Below are 15,276 nucleotides of genomic sequence, written 5' to 3' on the forward strand. Positions count from 1 at the left end.
CAAGATAAAACTGATAAACCTAGGACAACACTATGCTGCAGGCTGTAAGCTACTTTCTTTGTAAGTATATGATAAAAATACTATGAGGTTCGATCTTCCTAATCTTAAAGTCAAGTAAACTCCTTTTGAACTTAATAGGAACATTCCCATTAGAAATTCTGGCTCATTACTCATTTGTTACACACACAATACTTCCTGAGCGAAATGAAACATATCACATCCTCATAGCTGTCACCATGAAATCAAACTGAGCATTTCATAGAATGTAAACTTCTCTAAAAAGTTGTTTCTACTGGATTGTGTACTAATGTTCTAGACCTTGTGAGACTATATAATTTTATTTTTTTTCCACAAAAAAATAGAGGTTTTACCGAGGCCAACCACACAAAAGTACCGGAAGAGACAAAAAGAAATCATTAAGTAATACTATGACATGATATAATTCAAGGCTGTTACAATAATATAAGAAATCTGCCATTATTAATAGCAGATTTATGTGAGACATTGAATTACTAAATTATTTCCACTCTCCTCTAATTAATTCCTTCCCCTGCTCCCCCCAGTGTAAGTTAATATAATGCTAAAAATCTCAGTTGGGCAAAATTGGCCAGGTAGCTATTTAATGAAAAGATGTGGTGACTTTGATACGTTCTTCTTCTAATACAGCAGGCCAGTAGCCTTCCTTTGTCTAAGATTCATAGCAGTTAATGTAATATTATGTTTGGTTTTTCTAGCCTTTAACAACCTATTTCCCATGAATTTTACTGTTTTCTAAAGTATGGTGATCATTCCTCTACTACAAAAGTACCAAACTTTGTATTGAGTTAAACACAATATTAACATGTTTATTCATCCCAAGTAAAAGCAAGATTTTCCCTTCATCACAGAGCACTTTAAAACTGCAAATGAGTCAAATACGCATCTATTCCTTGTCCATTATGAAGTGAAATTTTGCAACATCCTACTCTCAGGCAAGGCTCTGAAGCATGATACTGGCATAGCAGCTTTTCACAGTCAAGTCACATGAGACTTTTCACATCCCAAATTAGATGTGAACAGTATATATGGTACATATATAAAGACACACTTTACATAGGGATAAATTTCCCAGTTACTGAAGGATTGACCAGTCCTTTGAGAAGTCCTTTTAGGAGCTTTCCTTTAAATCTGCCTTAGTTCTTTAAACTGCTGTTTCTCTGTAGCTTTTTCTCCTCTTTCCTAACATACTATCAGCTCCCCAGAGTTCTCTTAGAAATGGTTTTGCTTTGAGCTTACTTGTTCGACCCACTACCCACTAAGCCAACTTGTTCATGGGATGAATGCAAATTAAGCTCATTTTGAGTTCAAAGAAAAGGAACTCAGTTTTGATACTGAATTACAAACCTATCTAGAATTATATATAAATGCTATATTTTAATAAACATTTTGAAACTAGCTCATGGAAATACTATATGGAAAAATAAAATACTACAAATAAGAACATTAGTTATATCTTCTTATCAATATTTACGCCAGAGGGAAGTTTCCTTCAAATTATTGCAAGAATCTTTGGATTTGCTATCTTAACCAACAAACACTTGTTACATCTATTGGAACACCTTAAGTATCCTGAGTGATACTTAATGTCTCCTCTGGGAAGGTGCATATCTTTACAATACGTCACTGTTTGCTGAATCAGTGTTCAATAACCTTTCCTCTCTGTTGTCCATACTACTATTTTTACTGCAAAATGCCCGGCAGATTTCCAGTATCTTATATTTCACAATGCTATCACAGTGCACAATGTTGCCTCTATACTATTATGCCTCTATACTCTATACTATTATCTACCTTTAGTTAACCTTCTTTATGTTGAGAAATAGTCATAACAATGTGTGTCAATACTTATTATGTATATATTTCACAGCACTAATGTTTTACAGTGATTCATGCACAGACCCAGATCACTAAACTTCCTGCTGACCTACACAAGGCTCTCTTTGGAAAGACATTGCCAGCAAGAAGCTCTGGTAGGAAAGTGAGGTGCAACTCATATGTTGCTGCTTATTCCAGTATCTGATATGTGAAGCATGCAGGAACTAGATGTGAAATTATTTTGAGCCAGCAAAATAATTCTCCTTCCCATTGCGCATACATGTCTTTTGTGGCGCACAGATGGAACTTGCAGGTAACAGCAAAACACTGCTCCTTCCTTGTGATCTACTGCAAAACCATGATTGAGCTTCTAGTATGTGATAATTTTTCAGCATACTTCTACATGGCTAAGTCCTACATGATATATGGCCTCCTTACATGGTCCCCATAATCAATGCTGTTTCCACCTTGGCCTCTGTTTATTTGATTGGGAAGTCCACATCATATCCAACTTCCTTACAAGATCACAACAACTACAGCTGACAATGTCATTAGTTCTCATTTGATCATTTATCCTGTAGGTCTTTCTAACCTGTGGGCTACATATATCCCCAGACAGCTTGTACTGTGGTGTGCCATCTCACCTGTGCCATCATGGAAGCAGCTCTTCCTTACTGAGTGGCCTAGCCATGTCCCAGGAGCAAATCCAATGCTTAGCAACAACTAAAACATAGGCCCAAGACATTTCCTCTTCACTCAGCACAGCCCAGGCAAGCCAAAAATTGGATACCCATGGGTTCTAATGTTCCACTGCCTCTACTGAGACAGACTCCAGCCTTGTTTGTACCTGGCACACAGTAGTTGCTACCAGCCTATATCCCATGGCCACATCCAAGCAGAGCTCCACTAGGAAGGAGAGGAAAAAAAATGATAACTGAGTGTAGAAAATACTAGGACAAAATGCAAGCCTTGTCATAAGAAACAGAGAAAGCGTAGACAATAATTGTGATCCATGGGCTGCCTTTTTTCCAAATTGTTGTTCTGTTTGGCCTTTGCATTGTGCTACTGAGTGATGGAGAACGGCTGTGGAGCTATGCCCACTGCTCCAGCAGAAACACTCCAGTGAATGATAGCAAAAAAAAAATAGCAGTTCTGCTTCCCTGCTTTGCCCCATTGGTTACAGCCTCCCTCTCACTGCTCTGGTTTGCTGACACACAACTATGACATACCACTTTAGCCAGGTTTGTTATCACTGAAAGCAAAATATTATTTAATATGGACACAAATGAACACATTGTCATGAAATGTACTTTCTTCAGCATGTCTGCATCCTATTTGGCTTGCTTGTTGCTTGCCCTTAAGCATAGGATCCTGTACAGAACCAAACTGGTTGGACTCAATCTTAAAGGTCTTTTCCAACCTGAGTGATTCTATGATTCTATGAACTGTAAAACTTGCAAAGGAGTTGGGAACTCTATTGCTGCCCTGGTTACCAAAACAGGCTCTACGGAAACAACACTGCTGACACCACAGAAGCAGAAAATTAGACACTAAAAAAGGTTACTAAAACTCAATTTCTACATGGAGCTGCAGCACAATCACAACTGCAATCTTGAATACATTCTTTCCATAACTGTGCATAAGACAGCACGTCCTGATTTCATGTGCATGAGGGGTACAAAACACCTAAAGTATTTCAAGTCATCACAAAGAAGCAACATAATCTTCAGCAACCAAAAGTGTGGAACAGTGAGGCACCGTATTTCTATGTTATTGTTGTTGCCAAGATCTCTTGGAAGACTTAATTTCCAATGATTGTAACCCTCAATTCCATTTAAATGCAGAAGTAACTTCTTAATAGATATTCCACTCCCTGCAGCCTGAACTCTCTCTACATTTCTTGGCAAGAGAAGGTCATCTTGGAAGGACAAGGACTACTTCTGCCCCAGAACCACAGTCTGCTCTATATATGCTCTCAACAGACAAGCTTTTCACTAAAATAACCAAAAGAATGCCAGCTCCTGCGCAACTGCCCCAGTTTAGGTGAACATAGGCTGGGATGTAGTAAGTCTGAAACATCTGGCAGTGAAAGAATGGCACCCTGGACTTGGATGCTTTTTCAGGCTGCTGGGTTCACAGGCCTGTATATGTCTATGCTGATGGTACTTCTCTGCTGTACCCAGAAGTAAGCAGAAAAAAATGTTAGATGCGAGCCTGAAACTGTAAGGGCTTTTTCATGCTTTCCTGAATTGATTCATTCCTGTGTGCTTAAAAGCAGAAATAGACCTCTGCATAATTACAATGTCCCTTGCAGTCCCTCTGGGTGTTATTTTCATTGTATCTTTAGCCAATCTCATTAGAGCTCTCAGAGGAGTTCAGTTCCTATCGACTGCAGAAACACCATAATGATAATCGATTAGGAAAACCTCTGCAAGCACATCTCTGTCAGGAGTGGACTATTTCCACAGTATTTCCACCCTCTGTCAGCAACAGTCGCACTGATAGCAGAGGCCAGATTGCTAAGATAATGGGACAAAACCACATACAGGTGGGATACAGAGATTCCAAAGATTATTTGTGGCCTGGAAAAATATTAGTTTTTCCACTACTTCTTTTGTGAATGACTGTATGCAGTAGCTTAGAATCTCTGATTTTCCAGGATAGCATGGTGCGTTTTGATGTATTTCTTTTTCCCTGAAGACTGACCGTACAGTCACTCAGCAGCATTCTTTCAGCTAGCATGTTTCCAAGTACTTACTATATAAATAGCATTATTTATAACATTTACATAGTAAGCGTTTTATTTTGTTTACCTTCATTAAAACAAACAAGTTAAAATAGGCTGTACTGGAAAAAAACAAAACCAAAAGAAAATCACAAAAGTCTCACTCTGAAATGAATTATAACCCAACCTTAACAGTAACAGGCCAAAAAGCTGCCCCACCTCAAAATCTTTCTTAAGATCGCCAAGAACTCACACATATCAACTCACCACCTTATGTCTGAACCACTGCTTCTCTTTGAGCATTTACCCAATGCTGAACCACAGCAACAAAAATGAGGTAAAGAAAAAAGAACTCACATTGCTTGTACACTATGATTTTTAATATATGCAGCATGAGCTCTACTGCAACTAATATTAATAGTCCTTTTCTATTTAAAAAAAAAAGAAAAAAAATCAAATCCTCACCAGTTCTACTACTACAAATTGCTCCAAAATCCACATTCAGTTTTGGCATCTCTGCTCATGTAACAGAGCATGGTAAAGGCACCAAGTTTTGGTATCGCTTCACTCAGTATTTGCATAGACAAGTCATGTAAAAGATAGTGCTTTTCTTGAAAGCTCTTTTCATGAACACCTGAAAATAACAGCAAGACTCTTACCGGTTGTATGTTCTTAGCACCTGGAAACCCAAAGCATCCTCCTGCCACTTTGTATAGTATTCAGGGTATTCAGGAAATAGCAAAGCACTAAATAAGTGTTCCTGAGATAACAGTTTTCTGCTTTTCTCACCATGCCTAATCTAGACACCTGCAGGATCCAGAAAGTTGCGGTGCTCTTGACATTCAGATGAAAGTTATCACATATGTACAAAGACCAGATAAGATTCACTTGAAAGGCCAGAACGTCCTTCTCTAGTCTGAATTCTACTTTCTAGACGTAGGTGAAATGAATTTAAAAGGAACCTGCAAAGTCTCTATACTTCATCTCAAAATTAACTAGCTGAACAGAGATCATTTGCTAGAAGAAGGGGAGTGACTTGCTAAGAATGACAGCGAACACTTTGAGGAGAGAGACCAATCAGCTTAACAATATCCCCTTATCAGCATCTGCCAACTTCTATAAGCAAAGAATGATGCCTCTTTCTAACCAGAGGTGTCTGTGATAAAAACAGGTACAGTGCAAGAGATAGTAGGCAAATGAGAGCAAGTTTGTTCATCCTAATGAAGCCAAATAATGATAGTTATGGTGCGCAGAGTTGAATTCTGAAGGAGATAGAAAAATATGGGGAGATCAGAAGACTTCACGTACTGTTTTATCTCTTAGACATTGAAGGTTTCTGTGCCATTGCTTAATAGTAGTCAACAATGCAGGAAACAATTTGTCTGTTATTTCTCTCTAGCTATGTTTGCAATACCATGCCTAAAATAATTCAATAATAAGAACTTCCAGTTCATTATTAACACCCATATGAGAGCTGAGAGGTAAGTTTACAATTAAAAGCACTTATCTACTACAGTTAATGTTTTAAATGCAAACAAGTAGGACAGCTGCAGTTCTCAAAATGTTCACTATCTCACACAAATAGCATACTTATATAGGATATATAAGAAAAAAATGCTGACATAGTATATGCAACAATCAGAAAGATCAACGTGACGGAATGGTGATACAGGAGGTGTAACGACAAGGAGACTAGCACAGTGGAACAGTCCTACAAAGAAGAAGTAAAAGAGCTCACCCATCTCTGAAGAGCTAGGCTCACAAGAGAAGGTCCACAAAGGAAGGATGTTCAATCAGAGATCCTTCCCAGTCACAGTCAGCCCTTAAATGAGGTCCACCCCTTCCAGTCGCACAGGTGAATTGCCTTCACCTGTGCTCCCAGAGCTGAACGGGTCCTTTCCCCAGGTGCTCAATCAGTGGTTCAGGCCATGACTTAACAGTTACCATACAATACATTATTCACCTAAGATGAACTCTGCCTGATTGTTTAGAACTCACTACTTACTGTCCATTCAACTTTCCCCCCAGAGCAGAAATCAGCCAGATGGATGCAGGCAGGTTATCTGCAAGCAAGCCAACTACATGAGCTGTATGGTAGAGTTGTAAGGATCAGTGTACAGGCCTGGCTAAGCTATGAACAGGCTGTAGCAGTGCATAGAGGAAGATGTAATGCTTTATGTGATGATGTACTTCAGAGAGGCCTGGGGATGGCTGAAGTATAGCAAAAGCAAAGATTCATGGTGGTGGATTTATTTTTTCAATAATGCATAATGTAGACAACAAGAGAAAGATGCACCAGCAGGTGGTTTCTTATCAGACATACAGGTTAGGGAGTTAGTCTTTGCATAAGAGAAATGTGTTGCATAAGAGGGAAGAGTTTGGACAAGGAGGTTTAGAGGCTACAAACTTAGCAGACATAGTGATTTTTTAAAGGAATAACCTAATTTTTTTCAGGGAATAAATTCCTGTCCAGTGTGGTTGCAAGGAATGGTGCCAGTACATTTGCTGTGCTTTTAACTGAATACAGCATAGAGGGAAGAGATGAGGTGAAAATGTGGTCACCTGAGCACTTGCCAATAGCAGACTGTGGATATTCGAGTAGGTATCTCCAAATTTTGTGATATTTTTTTTTCTCTGAATACAGTTTTATACTTTGAGTACCCTAAAATGTGGTAAATGCATATATCTTATATCTACATAGTTGCATGTGACGTTTATGTGCTACAAAAATACCACAGCATTAAGAACTTGGAGACGATAGCAAAAAATAACATTGAAATATTATTTGATTTTTGCTTAAGAATACACTCTTTCACCCTCTAATATACCTCACAGATTACATAAGCAAATTGTTTCATATTAACGAGGAAGAGTCTGACTAAGAGAGGATTTGAGCACTTAAGTAAGCTTAGTGGTTAGAGAACTAATGAGCTCCCTCTGACTTCACCCCTAAGACTCTGAAGCACTCAGAAAATGTTAGAAAGGAAATTCTGTTTAACCTACAATCTCATTAAATTAAAAAAGAAAAAAAAAAAAAAAAAGAAACAGGCTGCTGAAACTCCACTGACAAATACACATATAAATTCATATTAACTGGATATGGTATAACCCAAACAGATAAGCTAGAATGCTTAGGGAAATAAAAGCAGAGGGAATAATGATAACTGGGAAAATGGCATATTATGGGCTTGAGCTGTATCTTAAATGAAAGTATCCTAAGTATTTTTGGTAAAACTCAGCTGAATTCAAGTCATGATTATTTTCTCTCTGTATATGTTCTTAGTTCCTAGTTCCTTAGAGTGAATTCCAATTTCAACATCCTGTACATGTTGTAAGAAAAAAAGCAGTAGTGGGATAAAGTAAACTCTGGCTACACATCCACTGATGCTATCTACTCTGTAACATTTAAACTGATAGAGAGCCCTGAGATCCTGCATCTACAACATTTGCATCTACATTATTGGCTTTGAACTGCTACTAAATTGAAGAGCTTGCCAAACAATGTTCTGCTTTTTTCTCTGCTTCCCACACTGCACAACATAAGCTCAATGATAGCTTTGTCCTCCCTTTGCAGTTTCTTGCACTCTGCTTAACCTTTCATTCTTAGATTATAATGCAGATGCGTTTTTCACTGATGATTGTGCAGAAGATTTCCATGTATGTGCCTTCATTTTTAAACAACAATTTGAAGAGTAAGAATACATTGGATTAGAAGCAATTCCCATTACTGCAAAGTATGCATTTTGAGTTTGTTACTGCAAAATAAAAATACATCCATAGCAAAGACAGCAGTCCCTAAACATGGATTTGAATTTTCATGGACATGAATTTCAGCTGTGGTCAAGAAAACATAATCAGTTCAATGTAACTTTAGCTAGTGTCTCTTCAGAAGATGAGACTGCAGGAGCATATGAACTTAATAAAAGGAGGCATGCTGTTAGAATCCCAGACCAGTTTAGACTGGGGGGGACATTAAAGATCATTAGTTCCAATCCCCCTGGTTGCCTCCCACTAGATCAGGCTGCTTGGTCCTCTGAAGATAATGAGAATCAGAATCTCATCAAAAGTGTTATGATGGAACAGGAAAGAAATCCAACCTGATGTGTACTGCAGACATAAGAGAATGTTTGAATCCAGAAACAAAGAAAAATCTGCTCAGTAGCTAGGTGCTACTGAGAAGGGAAGGATAAACTGAACCTAGTAGTGGCATGGAGATAATCATATAAGAGATTATTTTTGTAATATACATCAAGACATTTTTTCACGTGGGAAAGTGGAATGCCAGAGGAAAAATTCAGCTAAATGATTTCAGTTTACTTTTCTTCTCTTTTCCTTGTATGTTCACTTTGAATTCATTTTTTCCTATCACACCGAGAAAAAACTCAAGGTATATCTCTGTATCTATGCATGCTACATGCTAAGTATCTGTTTCAGTGAGGACAAAGTAGAATATAGCTGTTGATTCATGCAGAATAAAAAAAGAAATTTCAATTAAATATTTGTGTGAAAATAAAATATTTAAAGGAAGGGTATAAGCCAGGTTATACAACTTTACTGTTTTAATCACAGAGTTCAGTATTCAAATCTTATTCTGCTAGTCTAGATAAGTCTTTGGTGTTCCTGTCTGTGAATAGGTGCCTTAGTCACTCGCTCTCCAAAGAGTCTACCCATTACACAAAATCCTAATCCAGTCCCTTTTAGGGATTTGGCTCTACTAACAAAGAAAATAAGATACACTTCAGCTTGAAACTTCTATTGATGCTGTTTCATTTTATTGAGGCTGTTGCTAAGATGACTACTTTGGGATTTCTGAGCCCACACCCTAGACTCTATCTTTTCAGGCAGCCACTTCCCCTGCTAATATCCAGGCATTATGAGTCATCTGTCTCCATGAGCCAACAAATGCGTCTTAACCTTTTCCTGAGAGAATTACAGTAGAAGGAGGTGTTTGGGCAAATTCTAATGAACTTTTCAATCAGAAGCAGTGTGTGGGACAGAATTTGGTCCTAAAGGTCTTTCGGAAAAACACACGTTAGAAAGAAAATGCTAACTGAGCTGTCAATTCAGATCACATAGCAGACTGAAATGCTGTTTAATATCTACCAGGGAGAATAGTTTCCAGGTCTAAAACAAGCTAAACAGAGTGACAGTTCTTAAGCACTGATGACAGTGATTTATTTTAGCATGCCAATATTTAATCATAATTTTGAAATCTGGGTGTGATCTTGCATTCCTCCTTCATCACTAACAGCAAATCAGTCACCCTTTAGAAGCTGCAAAGCCAAGTTAACGCTTTGAACAGAATACATCTTCTAATTTTGCTGAAATGCCTTTATGCTAATATTTGCAGAAGTTCAGAACATTCCCCATAATCACCACACTACTTCTGTGAGAAGCAAGAGACCCCTAAAGCAATTCAACGTACAGCTGGTTCTCAAAAGCATTGCCAACAAATCCTTTTTTTCAGAAGTCCTTACTATCAGTATATCTGGACAGGAAAAAGTTAGCAATATGCCAGAGACATAATTTCAGGCCACATTGGAAAGAATTATTTCTCATCTCATGACACACAGGGAAATTTCTATTACCCCATGATTCAGCACACAACTACAATGATAAGAGGACACTGTCTTCCTATAGAGTATAAAACAGCTGCACATCAAGTAATGGATCAGAGGTCTAATCACTGACGACACTTCTTTCTAATCCATGACACTTTCATTAAGGGAAGACATATTTAGTTCAGAACGGACCTGCCAATGTAACCACTTGGCAGAAAGGCACTTCTGTTCTTTCAAGAAAACACACAAAATGTAGTATCAAGAACACCAACTATAAAAGAAAATGATGATTTATGGTTTATGAAAGCTCAGCTGCCAAGGTACTTTCTTACATAAGGAGATGGATGTCTATCCTGACCACTCCAGTTTTCTTAGGTAATTGTCAAATGCTTGTGAACTATTTCACATTCATTTTATCCTTTAACACTGAATGCCACACCAAAACTACTGAATACTCAGAGATCTCTTAACACAATAATTAGTATTTTTCAGTGACAACCTAAACAATTTTAATCCATCAAATGCTACAAGAAATGATGCATTGGCCATTGGTGTGATCAGTCAAGGTATACAAGCACTGCAGCTGTGTCTGTGACTCTCCATAATCTTGTTCTCCCACAGTTGACATTTGGTGTGATTGACGATATGCTTGTGACTGTTAGACTCCCAGAGAGTTTAAGGATATCAAAAGGCAGGAAGGAGAGTATGTGAGCCTCTTGCATTTCAGCTCATAACATTTTTCATTTTAGAACATTTCCATAAGATATCAAACAATTTAATATTTTCTGTATTCTAGAAGAAAACTAGAAGAAAACAGCTAAATCCATAGAAGTTCCTAAGTAATACTGTGGTAGTTTAACTGTACAATACAACTCAAAAATAGTAACTTCAGAGTTGGAATATAACTTTTCCTTGCTGAAATTACTGAGAGAATATATTCAAGTAAATACAAATGGACTAGAACATACACAAATAGTCATTAAAAGGAATTCAATGACATTGCCAATGTCTGGCCTTCAGCCTTAGAAACAAGCATCTCAGTGTCCATTCACTCCAAGGATGGAATTAACCCATAATAAGAATTATGATAAATAGCAAAATTAAAATATTTATGAATGAAAAAGTATTTGAAAAGGAAAAAGAGTTTACAATGTATTTCCAAAAGTATGAGAACAGTGTGAGCTTTTTTTCTTACTGGTTAATTCATTTTATGTGAAGATGTATTTCCGCCATTGTGTCCCAGCTGTTTGTCAATACACTATACTCTATGTCATCTGTCTGAAAATCACCGTGTAGTCTTATTTTTATCATTTACAGAAGAACTTCAGAAGTCCAGATTTTGAGCTCAGTTTGGAGAAGAAAATTGGTGTTTCAGAAATGTGCAGCAGTAATGGATTTGCAACCATTCAGGTTAAAAACTAGATTTTATTGCAACAGTTCTCAAGCTTTGGTAGCAAATACACTGCTGCTGCAGAGAAATTTATTTTTAGATTAGAATCAGTGTTTATCTTAATTAAGTTATGATTTTAATTGGATTTAACCAAAAATGTAAGAAATCTTTTGTACTAGTATTCTGAGTAGCATTGTATAGATACTGTGTAAACAATATATATAGGCCTGTATATGTTGTATGCTTGATACATTTTTATTCTCAAAATTTTAGAATTTTTAATGCTTGCAAACACTTGTAAGGTACTGCGCATCATTTGCTTTGTTATACAGTGGTCTAAGGACAGGACTTTGGCAAATACTCATTTCAGTAATTTTACAGAGGAAACATGGCAGCATAATTCAGCTTAAAGTTTTCACTACTTTTCTGAAAACAGATTCATGTAAGTTCTGCAAAGGCTTTCCAACCACAACTGTGTTATTTTAACAACAACAAAAGACCAAAAGTGCAAGTAATGAATGACTGAGACTATCATGTTGAGAGGACCATTCATGTGGGGAACAGACATGATGAGAATTGTTAATAGAACAAGTAAGATACATCACATTCAGTTGCATTCACAGAGGTACAGAAATGTGGGTAATACATATACAATGCTAATGAAAATACAAATGCAACAATTCTCTTTCTTTTTTTTCCTCAGCAAATGGTAAATGCAGCTGCAGAAGTATATCCAAAGAGAGGCAAGCTAGATCCCTTAGTTTGGCGCTGGGTTTATGCCAGACCCAATTTCAGAGCAATTTAGAGCACAAAGATGCAAAACGTACCATGCTGGGTTTGTGAGAATCCACAGCATTGAAGAGCTGTGGGAAAGAACAGGAATTTTTTTTTTTAGCTAACGTTATAATTTTTAACATTTCTGGAGCCAGTGTAGTGCCCACATAGATGAGGTCCCTCGAGGCAGCATTAAAAAAAAAAAAAAAAAAAAGGAAAAGATAATAAAAATGCACCTGTCTTATCTTGTCCAAATGTCTCCTTAAAGCTTTCCTCTGTCATAATGACATACAAATTAACAAGATAATGTATAGACTGTGCATCTGGTGTGGGCATCATGCACAATTTGTCACTGTTTTCCTGTGCTCTCTTTAAGCTGGTGGGACAGCTCATATTTTACTTTCTTTCTTTCTTTCATTCTCTTTTTTGTATTTTTTATTGTGCCCTGTGCAATAAAGCCCCTGGCTGCTGTGGGAAGACTTAAAATTAAATTATGTACTTATGATAAGTCAGGCTATCCTACCTGATTCAGAGGCAATCTGATTAAAATTCAGTGAGATCAGACTGGACTTGCTTGGCTTTAAAAACCATTGAAATACATCACTGTTAGAATTTCAGTCCAGGAAAACTTACTATATAAAACTACATATAGTTAGAGCAGATAAAATACAAAGTACAATCAGTAGCTGTGTAAAGAAGTCATTTTCCTTTACAGTATAGCTATAAACTCAGCACATTATAGTAGGTGTTAGTATTATTAATCATGTTTACTGCAGCAGTGTCTAAAACCACAAAGAAGAGGAGCCTCATGGGACTATGTACAGAGTATGCAGAGATATACAGTAAAAGACTATAGTTATCCTGAAGATTTTATAGACTAAATAAACAACACAGGCACCAAAGAGGAAGGGGGTACAAAATTTAAATTTTTGTAATGGAAAGTGAGAACAAAAGGCTGAGAAATAACAAGGAGAAAGAAAGGGGCACGGAAAAAAGGGCCAGCTCAAATGGAAAAGATAAGAAAAGAAGTGTGGGAGAGATGACCAGGACAGATGTTTAGTACAATTGAAGGTGAAGAGTGGTAGAGGGACTCAGGGCAGAAAACCACTAAGCAGCGGGCAGAGACAAACCTGCCAAAACTGCAGGGATATCTGAAGCCCACAAGTAGCTGCTAAAATGGCAGGCTGGAATTGCTGGATCCTCTATTTGCTCACAGAGCTGCCCTGGAACAGTGGTGGGAGCTTCTTGTGCAGGTGGAGGCATTTGGAAACACATTCTGCTGGATGCAGCTGAGATAAATGAAACACTGATTTGTCCTTGTATTTGTGTTCTTACATCATGATCTACAGAGAAGACCACACCACAGAAAATCAGTTATTTAAAATTTTGGACTATGGGATTAAAAAATAACGCATGTATGACACCTGCCTTAAAAATGATGCTGGTTATCACTCTTTAACTTAAGTGGATCAGCTCTGCAATCAAAATAAATTGAAATTAGGCACTTCATTCTTGAACAGACATTTATAGATACCAGTGTATCTCAAATAACTAGGATAACTGTCAGTCACAGTACGGCTTTGCTTTTCAAAAATTCGTTGACATATTTTCTCTTCCCTAAACACAGAGCTAAGAGATGGTGAAAATCAGGCAGCACATAAAATCTTCATAAGCATCAACAATGACAACTGACAAGGAAAAATTAGTGACAACGTTGGCAGTAGTGTTTTGTGTTTTTTTTTCTCCTTACAGTGTCACTAGATAAGGTATACAGTAGAGAAGTAATAGATATAATATAGACATATTATATATGACTGCATGCAAAAGATATCGTTTCCTAAAGCAAATAATTGCAGAAGGGGAAATCTCTGACCGCTCAGGAAACCTCACAGAAGTCTGTGAAACTTCTCTGGGGGAACATTTGTTCCAGAGAGCTCTAGTTCAGGATGTGCATGACATGTAGCCTTTCCTTACTGGACAAGTGTCTAACCTAGAAAGCAATGAAAATAAAGACCTATAGTTCAAGCAGATTAACAGATGCAATGCTTTCATAAAGGTGTTATAAGCCTAAAGAATTACACAAACAAGGGATATGTATACACACACACACATATATATATATGTATACACATATATTGAGAAGAGCTAATTTTATCTCTGCAGATAAAATTCAGAGAACTTACAATAAACAGATTATGAAAATCTGGTGGAAAAATTTGTTTTAAAAGAAACTTAATAGTAAAAGTAGACAAAGAAAGCTGATTTTTCTTTCAAACTACTCAAAAGAAAATATGATTCATCCAGAGCATTTGTGCCATCACAAAGAGAAAATATTAGCAGGACTGTCATTCTGACAAAGAAGAGCACAGGAGTTAGTGGCCTGAAGCTGAAATGAGTGTTTGGAAACAAGCAAAAAGCCATATACTGTAATAGATTAGAATCATCCTCTAAGAAAACCAATGAAAGAAAAAACAGATGCTCATTCACCTGATGTCTTATACATTATTTAGATAGGCATTTGCTTCTTAATTTGAAGTGTTTTAGATCTTCACAAAAATAAGTTGTTGAAATCTAATGATTTCTCTATGTTAAATGAGGGATGTACAAAGATATACAAAATGGTGTAGCCATACTTTAACATTTCACAGCTGAGGAAGGTTTGATTTTTTCTTCTTTGATAGTGACAAAGAACGTCCCTGCTACTTGCAGCAACCTGCTGCAAGTAGCTTTCCTGCTTCTCAGCTTTTCACTGACTTCCTCTTTCAGTCCAACCCCTCTCAATTTTATTTTATTTTTTAATCTTTTTTTAAATGAGTATCTTCTAATACGACTGACACACAGCTATTTAACTATTTCAGTGAACCACTACTAGAGCTGAGGAATCTTCTCTCAGCGCCATTCAATTGACCATTTTGGTAGAAAACATTCCTCTTATCCAGACTGCAGCAGGGATTGCTTGGTTATTTACTTAT

The 15,276-nt window shown here is 37.1% G+C and overlaps 1 protein-coding gene across 13 annotated transcripts in view; it reads right to left on the minus strand.

Annotated features, from left to right (window-relative positions):
• Positions 1-15,276, minus strand: part of CHRM3 (cholinergic receptor muscarinic 3) — a 259,107-nt gene that overhangs the window by 64,680 nt on the left and 179,151 nt on the right. The window contains exon 1 of one of the 13 annotated variants that reach the window (XM_046938568.1): positions 6,318-6,350. The exons of the other annotated variants lie outside the window; for them this stretch is intronic. The gene's annotated coding sequence lies outside the window, so the exon portion shown is untranslated. Of the gene's footprint in view, positions 1-6,317; positions 6,351-15,276 lie in introns of those variants that run through there. 13 annotated transcript variants of the gene reach the window in all.

The sequence above is a fragment of the Gallus gallus genome, chromosome 3 (assembly GCF_016699485.2).
Source record: "Gallus gallus isolate bGalGal1 chromosome 3, bGalGal1.mat.broiler.GRCg7b, whole genome shotgun sequence".
In the NCBI taxonomy this organism is placed as follows: Eukaryota; Metazoa; Chordata; class Aves; order Galliformes; family Phasianidae; genus Gallus; species Gallus gallus.